Source organism: Strix aluco, chromosome 3 (assembly GCF_031877795.1).
Source record: "Strix aluco isolate bStrAlu1 chromosome 3, bStrAlu1.hap1, whole genome shotgun sequence".
In the NCBI taxonomy this organism is placed as follows: domain Eukaryota; kingdom Metazoa; phylum Chordata; class Aves; order Strigiformes; family Strigidae; genus Strix; species Strix aluco.
Window position 1 is genome coordinate 18,598,029 of NC_133933.1, and position 9,805 is coordinate 18,607,833.

The following is a 9,805-nucleotide window of genomic DNA, read 5'->3' on the forward strand; positions in this document are numbered from 1 at the left end:
TTAGAGTTAGGTTTAAGGGTTAGGCGTTAGGGTTAGGGTTAGGGTTAGGGTTAGGGTTTAGGGTCAGTGTTACGGTTAGGGTTTAGGGTTAGGGTTAGGATTAGGTTTAGGGTTGGGGTTAGGTTTAGCGTTAGGTTAGTGTTAGGGTTAGGGTTAGGCATAGGGCGTTAATGTTAGGGTTAGGGTTAAGTTTATGGTAGGTTATTAGTGCTACGGTTAGGGCGTTAGGGTTAGGATTAGGATTAGGGTTAGCGTTAGGGTTAGGTTTAGGCTGCTGGGGTTATGTTTAGGGTTCGGTTAGTGTTAGTGTTAGGGTTAGGTTTTAGGGTTAGTATTAGGGTTAGGGTTAGGGTTAGGTTTAAGGGTTAGGAGTTAGGGTTAGGCTTAGGATTTAGGGTCAGGGTTAGGGTTACGGTTAGGGTTAGAATTAGGTTTAGGGTTAGGGTTAGGGTTTAGGGTTATGGTTAGGGTAAGGGTTAGGGTTAGCGTTAGGGTTAGCGTTAGGTTAGGGTTAGGGTTAGGCTTAGGGATAGGGCGTTAAGGTTAGGGGTAGGGTTAAGTTTAGGGTTAGGGTATTAGTGTTACGGTTAGGGCGTTAGGGTTAGGATTAGGATTAGGGTTAGGGTTAGGTTTAGGGTTAGGCCGCTGGGGTTATGTTTAGGTTTAGGGTTAGGTAGTGTTAGTGTTAGGGTTAGGTTTTAGGGTTAGTATTAGGGTTAGGGTTAGGGTTAGGGTTGACGTTTTATTTAGGTTTAGGGATAGGGTTAGGGTTAGGGTTGGATTAGGGTTAGGTTTAAGGGTTAGGCGTTAGGGTTAGGGTTAGGTTTTAGGGTCAGGTTTAGGGTTAGGGTTAGGGTTTAGGGTTAGGGTTAATGTTAGGGTTAGGATTAGGGTTAGGGTTAGGGTTAGGTTTTAGGGTTAGGGTTAGGGTTAGGTTTAGGGTTAGCGTTAGGTTGGGGTTAGGGTTAGGGTTAGGATTAGGGTTAGGGGGTAGGGTTAGGGTTAGGGTTAGCGTTAGGTTTAGCGTTAGGTTAGGGTTAGGGTTAGGGTTAGGATTAGGTGTTAGGATTGGGTTTAGAGTTATGGTTAGGGTTAGGGTTAGGTTTAGGGTTAGGATTAGGGTTAGGGTTAGGGTTAGGTTAGTTTTAGGGTTAGGGTTAGGGCATTAAGGTTCGGGTTACTGTTAATTTTAGGGTTCGGGTGTTAGTGTTAATGTTAGGGCATTAGGGTTACGATTAGGGTTAGGGTTAGCGTTAGGGTTAGGGTTAGGATTAGGGTAGGGTTAGGGCTTAGGTTTAGGGTTAGGGTTAGGGTTAGGCTGTTAGGGTTATGTTTATTGTTAGGGTTAGGGTTTAGTGTTTGGGTTAGGGTTAGGGTTTAGAGTTAGGATTAGGGTTAGGATTAGGGTTAGGGTTAGGGTTAGGTTTAGGGTTAGTATTAGGGTTAGGGTTAGGTTTAGGGTTAGGATTAGGGTTAGGATTTGGGTTGGGGTTTAGGGTTATGATTAGGATTAGGGTTAGGGTTAGGGTTAGTGTTAGGGTTAGGGTTAGCGGTAGGGTTTAGGGTTAGGTAGTGTTAGTGTTAGGGTTAGGTTTTAGGGTTAGTATTAGGGTTAGGGTTAGGGTTAGGGTTGACGTTTTATTTAGGTTTAGGGATAGGGTTAGGGTTAGGGTTGGGTTAGGGTTAGGTTTAAGGGTTAGGCGTTAGGGTTAGGGTTAGGTTTTAGGGTCAGGTTTAGGGTTAGGGTTAGGGTTTAGGGTTAGGGTTAATGTTAGGGTTAGGATTAGGGTTAGGGTTAGGGTTAGGTTTTAGGGTTAGGGTTAGGGTTAGGTTTAGGGTTAGCGTTAGGTTGGGGTTAGGGTTAGGGTTAGGATTAGGGTTAGGGGGTAGGGTTAGGGTTAGGGTTAGCGTTAGGTTTAGCGTTAGGTTAGGGTTAGGGTTAGGGTTAGGATTAGGTGTTAGGATTGGGTTTAGAGTTATGGTTAGGGTTAGGGTTAGGTTTAGGGTTAGGATTAGGGTTAGGGTTAGGGTTAGGTTAGTTTTAGGGTTAGGGTTAGGGCATTAAGGTTCGGGTTACTGTTAATTTTAGGGTTCGGGTGTTAGTGTTAATGTTAGGGCCTTAGGGTTACGATTAGGGTTAGGGTTAGCGTTAGGGTTAGGGTTAGGATTAGGGTAGGGTTAGGGCTTAGGTTTAGGGTTAGGGTTAGGGTTAGGCTGTTAGGGTTATGTTTATTGTTAGGGTTAGGGTTTAGTGTTTGGGTTAGGGTTAGGGTTTAGAGTTAGGATTAGGGTTAGGATTAGGGTTAGGGTTAGGGTTAGGTTTAGGGTTAGTATTAGGGTTAGGGTTAGGTTTAGGGTTAGGATTAGGGTTAGGATTTGGTTTGGGGTTTAGGGTTATGATTAGGATTAGGGTTAGGGTTAGGGTTAGTGTTAGGGTTAGGGTTAGCGGTAGGTTAGGTTTAGGGTGAATGTTAGGGATAGGGCGTTAAGGTTAGGGTTAGGGTTAAGTTTAGGGTTAGGGTGTTAGGGTTAGGTCGTTAAGTTTAGGATTAGGATTAGCGTTAGGGTTAGGGTTGGGGTTAGGCTGCTGGGGTTATGTTTAGGGTTAGGGTTAGGTTAGTGTTAGTGTTAGGGTTAGATTTTAGTGTTAGTATTAGGGTTGGGGTTAGGGTTAGGGTTGACGTTTGATTTAGGTTTAGGGATAGGGTTAGGGTTAGGGTTGGGTTAGGGTTTGGTTTAAAGGTTAGGCGTTAGGGTTAGGGTTAGGTTTAGGGTTAGGGTTAGGGTTAGGGTTAGGGTTTTATGGTTATGGTTAAGATTAGGGTTAGGTTCAGCGTTAGGGTTAGCATTAGGTTAGGGTTAATTTTAGGGTTAGGTATACAGTGTTAAGCTTAGGGTTAGGGTTAAGTTTAGGGTTAGGGTGTTAGGGTTACGGTTAGGGCGTTAGGGTTAGGATTAGGATTAGGGTTAGGGTTAGGGTTAGGCTGCTGGGGTTATGTTTAGGGTTAGGTTTAGGATAGTGTTAGTGTTAGGGTTAGGTTTTAGGGTTAGTATTAGGGTTAGGGTTAGGGTTGACGTTTGATTTAGGTTTAGCGATAGGTTTAGGGTTAGGGTTAGGGTTAGGGTTAGGTTTAAGTGTTAGGCGTTAGGGTTAGGGTTAGGGTTTAGCGTCAGGGTTAGGGTTAGGTCTATGGTTTAGGGTTTAAGTTTAGGTTTAGGTTTAAGGGTAGCGTTTAGGGTTAGGGTTAGGGTTAGGTTTAGGGTTAGGGTTAGGGGTTAGGTTTAGGGTTAGTGTTAGGTTTAGGTTTAGGGCGTTAGGGTCAAGTTTAGGGTTAGGTATAGGGCTTTAGATAAAGGATTAGGTTTAGGGTTAGGTTTAGGTTTAGGGTGAGGATAAGGGTTAGGGTTAGTGTTAGGTTAGGGTTAGGGTTATGGTTAGGGTTAGGGCATTAATGTTAGGGTTAGGGTTAGGGTTAGAGTTAGTGCGTTAAGGGTTAAGGTTAGGCTTAGGGTTTAGGGTTAGGGTTAGGGTTAGTTGTTAGGTGTTAGGGTTAGGGTTAGGGTTAGGGGTTAGGATTAGGTTTAGGGTTAGGGTTACTGGTTAGGGTTAGGGTGATGGTTAGGGTTAGGAGTTAGGATTAGGGGTTAGGATTACGGTTAGGGTTTCGTGTTAGGGTTTAGGGTTAGTGTTAGGGTTAGGGTTAGGTTTAGTGTTATGGTTAGATGAGGTTTAGGGTTAGGTTTACGGTTTAGGGTTATGGTTACGAATAAGGTTAGGTTTAGGGTTAGGGTTAGGGTTAGGGATAGGGCGTTAAAGTTAGGGTTAGGGTTAAGTTTAGGGTTAGGGTATTAGTGTTAGGGTTAGGGCATTAGGGTTAGGGTTAGGGTTAGGGTTAGGGTTAGGGTTAGGTTTAGGGTTAGGGTTAGGGTTAGGGTTAGGGTAGGGTTAGGTCTTAGGGGTAGGGTTAGGGCCTGGGTTAGGATGTTAGGTTTATGTTTAGTGTTAGGGTTTGGTTATAGTTAGGTTTAGGTTTAGGGTTAAGGTTAGGATTAGGGTTAGGATAAGTTTTAGTGTTAGGGTAAGGGTTAGGGTTTAGAATTAGGGTTAGGGTTAGGGATAGTTTTACGGTTAGGGGTTAGGGTTAGGGGTTAGGGTAAGTGTTAGGGTTAGGTTTAGGGGTAGGGTTAGTTTTAGTGTTATGTTTAGGTGAGGGTTAGGGTTAGGTTTAGGGTTTAGGGTTATGGTTATGGTTATGGTTATGGTTATGGTTATGGTTAGGGTTAGGGTTAGGGTTAGGGTTAGGTTTAGGGTCAGGATGGGGTTGGGTTAGGGTTAGGGTTAGGGTTAGGGTTAGGGTTAGGGTTAGGGTTAGGGGTTAGGTTTTAGGGTTAGGTTTAGGTTCAAGGGTAGCGTTTAGGGTTAGGGTTAGGTTTAGGGGTTAGTGTTAGGGTCAGGGTTAGGGTTTTGCGTTAGGGCTAGGCTTAGGGTGTTCGGTTTAGGGTTAGGGTTAAGGTTAGGGTTAGGGTTACGGTTACGGTTAGGGGTTAGGTTTAGTGTTAGGGTTAGGGTTACGGTTAGGTTTAGGGTTTGGTTTAGGTTAGGGTTAGGATTAGGGTTAGGGTTAGGGTTAGGGTAGGGTTAGGTCTTAGGGGTAGGGTTAGGGTTTGGGTTAGGCTGTTAGGGTTATGTTTAATGTTAGGGTTTGGTTAGTGTTAAGGTTAGGTTTAGGGTTAAGTTTAGGGTTAGGTTTAGGATAAGGTTTAGGGTTAGGTTTAGGGTTAGGGTTAGGGTTAGGGTTAGGGTTAGTGTTAGGGTTAGGTTTAGGGCTTAGGGTTAGGATTAGTGTTAGGGTTATGCTGTTAGCGTTATGTTTACGGTTAGGGTTAGTTTAGTGTTAGGGTTAGGGTTAGGGTTTAGGGTTAGGGGTAGCGTAAGGTTTAGAGTTAGGGTTTAGGGTTAGGGTTAGGGTTAGGGTTAGGGTTAGGGTTAGGGTTAGGATTAGGGTTAGGGTTAGGTTTAGGTTAGGGTTAGGGTTACGGTTAGGGCATTAAGTTTCGGGGTAGTGTTAAGGGTTAGGCTTAGGATTAGGGTAAGTTTTAGGGTTAGGGTTAGGGTTTAGGGTTAGGGTTAGGGTTAGGGTTAGGATTTGGTTTAGGGTTAGGGTTAGGGTTAGGGTTAGAGTTAGGATTAGGGTTAGGGATTAGGGTTAGGGTTAGGGTTAGTGTTAGGGTTAGGGTTAGGGGTTAGGGTTACTGGTTAGGGTTAGGGTTAGGGTTAGTGGTTAGGATTATGTTTAGAGTTATATTTAGTGTTAGGGTTAGGGTTAGGGTTAGGGTTATGCTGTTAGGTTTAGGGCTTAGGGTTAGGATTAGTGTTAGGGTTATGCTATTAGGGTTATGTTTACGGTTAGGGTTAGTTTAGTGTTAGGGTTAGGGTTTAGGGTTAGGGGTAGCGTAATGTTTAGATTTAGGGTTTAGGGTTAGGGTTAGGGTTAGGGTTAGGATTAGGATTAGGTTTAGGGTTAGGTTAGGGTTAGGGTTAGGGTTAGGGTTAGGGTTAGGGTTAGGTTTAGGGTTAGGTTAGGGTTAGGGTTAGGGTTAGGGCATTAAGGTTCGGGTTAGTGTTAAGTTTAGGGTTAGGGTGTTAATGGTATGGTTAGGGCATTAGGGTTACGATTAGGGTTAGGGTTAGCATTAGGGTTAGGGTTAGGGTAGGGTTATGGCTTATGTTTAGGGTTAGGGTTAGGCTGTTAGGGGTATGTTTATTGTTACGGTTAGGTTAGTGTTAGGGTTAGGGTTTAGAGTTAGGTTTAGGGTTGGGGTTAGGGTTAGGGTTAGGGTTAGGGTTTTGGGTTATGGTTAGGGTTAGGGTTAGGTTAGCGTTAGGGTTAGCGTTAGGGTTAGGGATAGGGCGTTAAGGTGAGGGTTAGAGTTAAGTTTAGGTTTAGGGTGTTAGGGTTACGGTTAGGGCGTTAGGGTTAGGATTCAGATTAGGGTTAGGGTTAGGGTTAGGCTGCTGGGGTTATGTTTAGGGTTAGGGTTAGGATAGTGTTAGTGTTAGGGTTAGGTTTTAGGGTTAGTATTAGGGTTAGGGTTAGGGTTGACGTTTGATTTAGGTTTAGGGATAGGGTTAGGGTTAGGGTTAGGGTTAGGTTTAAGGGTTAGGCGTTAGGGTTAGGGTTAGGGTTAGGGTTAGGGTTTAGGGTCGGGGTTAGGGTTAGGGTTTAGGGTTAGGGTTAGGATTAGGTTTAGGGTTGGGGTTAGGTTTAGCATTAGGTTAGTGCAAGGGTTAGGGTTAGGGATAGGGCGTTAAGGTGAGGGTTAGGGTTAAGTTTAGGGTTAGGGTATTAGTGCTACGGTTAGGGCGTTAGGGTTAGGATTAGGATTAGGGTTAGCGTTAGGGTTAGGTTTAGGCTGCTGGGGTTATGTTTAGGTTTAGGGTTAGGTTAGTGTTCGTGTCAGGGTTAGGTTTTAGGGTTAGTATTAGGGTTAGGGTTAGGGTTAGGTTTAAGGGTTAGGAGTTAGGGTTAGGCTTAGGATTTAGGGTCAGGGTTAGGGTTAGGGTTAGGGTTAGAATTAGGTTTAGGGTTAGGGTTAGGGTTTAGGGTTATGGTTAGGATAAGGGTTAGGGTTAGCGTTAGGGTTAGCGTTAGGTTAGGGTTAGGGTTAGGCTTAGGGATAGGGCGTTAAGGTTAGCGGTAGGGTTAAGTTTAGGTTTAGGGTATTAGTGTTACGGTTAGGGCGTTAGGGTTAGGATTAGGATTAGGGTTAGGGTTAGGTTTAGGGTTAGGCCGCTGGGGTTATGTTTAGGGTTAGGGTTAGGTAGTGTTAGTGTTAGGCTTAGGTTTTAGGGTTAGTATTAGGGTTAGGGTTAGGGTTAGGGTTGACGTTTTATTTAGGTTTAGGGATAGGGTTAGGGTTAGGGTTGGGTTAGGGTTAGGTTTAAGGGTTAGGCGTTAGGGTTAGGGTTAGGGTTTAGGGTCAGGTTTAGGGTTAGGGTTAGGGTTTAGGGTTAGGGTTAATGTTAGGGTTAGGATTAGGGTTAGGGTTAGGGTTAGGTTTTAGGGTTAGGGTTAGGGTTAGGTTTAGGGTTAGCGTTAGGGTTAGCGTTAGGTTAGGGTTAGGGTTAGGGTTAGGATTAGGGTTAGGGGTTAGGGTAAGTGTTAGGGTTAGGTTTAGGGGTAGGGTTAGTTTTAGTGTTATGTTTAGGTGAGGGTTAGGGTTAGGTTTAGGGTTTAGGGTTATGGTTATGGTTATGGTTATGGTTAGGGTTAGGGTCAGGGTTAGGGTTAGGGTTAGGGTTAGGGTTAGGGTCAGGATGGGGTTGGGTTAGGGTTAGGGTTAGGGTTAGGGTTAGGGTTAGGGTTAGGGGTTAGGTTTTAGGGTTAGGTTTAGGTTCAAGGGTAGCGTTTAGGGTTAGGGTTAGGTTTAGGGGTTAGTGTTAGGGTCAGGGTTAGGGTTTTGCGTTAGGGCTAGGCTTAGGGTGTTCGGTTTAGGGTTAGGGTTAAGGTTAGGGTTAGGGTTACGGTTACGGTTAGGGGTTAGGTTTAGTGTTAGGGTTAGGGTTACGGTTAGGTTTAGGGTTTGGTTTAGGTTAGGGTTAGGATTAGGGTTAGGGTTAGGGTTAGGGTTAGGGTAGGGTTAGGTCTTAGGGGTAGGGTTAGGGTTTGGGTTAGGCTGTTAGGGTTATGTTTAATGTTAGGGTTTGGTTAGTGTTAAGGTTAGGTTTAGGGTTAAGTTTAGGGTTAGGTTTAGGATAAGGTTTAGGGTTAGGTTTAGGGTTAGGGTTAGGGTTAGGGTTAGGGTTAGGGTTAGTGTAGGGTTAGGTTTAGGGCTTAGGGTTAGGATTAGTGTTAGGGTTATGCTGTTAGGGTTATGTTTACGGTTAGGGTTAGTTTAGTGTTAGGGTTAGGGTTAGGGTTTAGGGTTAGGGGTAGCGTAAGGTTTAGAGTTAGGGTTTAGGGTTAGGGTTAGGGTTAGGGTTAGGATTAGGGTTAGGGTTAGGTTTAGGTTAGGGTTAGGGTTACGGTTAGGGCATTACGTTTCGGGGTAGTGTTAAGGGTTAGGCTTAGGATTAGGGTAAGTTTTAGGGTTAGGGTTAGGGTTTAGGGTTAGGGTTAGGGTTAGGGTTAGGGTTAGGATTTGGTTTAGGGTTAGGGTTAGGGTTAGGGTTAGGGTTAGGGTTAGGATTAGGGTTAGGGATTAGGGTTAGGGTTAGGGTTAGTGTTAGGGTTAGGGTTAGGGGTTAGGGTTACTGGTTAGGGTTAAGGTTAGGGTTAGTGGTTAGGATTATGTTTAGAGTTATATTTAGTGTTAGGGTTAGGGTTAGGGTTAGGGTTAGGGTTATGCTGTTAGGTTTAGGGCTTAGGGTTAGGATTAGTGTTAGGGTTATGCTATTAGGGTTATGTTTACGGTTAGGGTTAGTTTAGTGTTAGGGTTAGGGTTTAGGGTTAGGGGTAGCGTAATGTTTAGATTTAGGGTTTAGGGTTAGGGTTAGGGTTAGGGTTAGGATTAGGATTAGGTTTAGGGTTAGGTTAGGGTTAGGGTTAGGGTTAGGGTTAGGGTTAGGGTTAGGGTTAGGGTTAGGTTTAGGGTTAGGTTAGGGTTAGGGTTAGGGTTAGGGCATTAAGGTTCGGGTTAGTGTTAAGTTTAGGGTTAGGGTGTTAATGGTATGGTTAGGGCATTAGGGTTACGATTAGGGTTAGGGTTAGCATTAGGGTTAGGGTTAGGGTTAGGGTAGGGTTATGGCTTAGGTTTAGGGTTAGGGTTAGGCTGTTAGGGGTATGTTTATTGGTACGGTTAGGTTAGTGTTAGGGTTAGGGTTTAGAGTTAGGTTTAGGGTTGGGGTTAGGGTTAGGGTTAGGGTTAGGGTTTTGGGTTATGGTTAGGGTTAGGGTTAGGTTAGCGTTAGGATTAGCGTTAGGGTTAGGGATAGGGCGTTAAGGTGAGGGTTAGAGTTAAGTTTAGGTTTAGGGTGTTAGGGTTACGGTTAGGGCGTTAGGGTTAGGATTAGGATTAGGGTTAGGGTTAGGGTTAGGCTGCTGGGGTTATGTTTAGGGTTAGGGTTAGGATAGTGTTAGTGTTAGGGTTAGGTTTTAGGGTTAGTATTAGGGTTAGGGTTGACGTTTGATTTAGGTTTAGGGATAGGGTTAGGGTTAGGGTTAGGGTTAGGTTTAAGGGTTAGGCGTTAGGGTTAGGGTTAGGGTTAGGGTTTAGGGTCGGGGTTAGGGTTAGGGTTTAGGGTTAGGGTTAGGGATAGGGCGTTAAGGTGAGGGTTAGAGTTAAGTTTAGGTTTAGGGTGTTAGGGTTACGGTTAGGGCGTTAGGGTTAGGATTCAGATTAGGGTTAGGGTTAGGGTTAGGCTGCTGGGGTTATGTTTAGGGTTAGGGTTAGGATAGTGTTAGTGTTAGGGTTAGGTTTTAGGGTTAGTATTAGGGTTAGGGTTAGGGTTGACGTTTGATTTAGGTTTAGGGATAGGGTTAGGGTTAGGGTTAGGGTTAGGTTTAAGGGTTAGGCGTTAGGGTTAGGGTTAGGGTTAGGGTTAGGGTTTAGGGTCGGGGTTAGGGTTAGGGTTTAGGGTTAGGGTTAGGATTAGGTTTAGGGTTGGGGTTAGGTTTAGCATTAGGTTAGTGCAAGGGTTAGGGTTAGGGATAGGGCGTTAAGGTGAGGGTTAGGGTTAAGTTTAGGGTTAGGGTATTAGTGCTACGGTTAGGGCGTTAGGGTTAGGATTAGGATTAGGGTTAGCGTTAGGGTTAGGTTTAGGCTGCTGGGGTTATGTTTAGGTTTAGGGTTAGGTTAGTGTTCG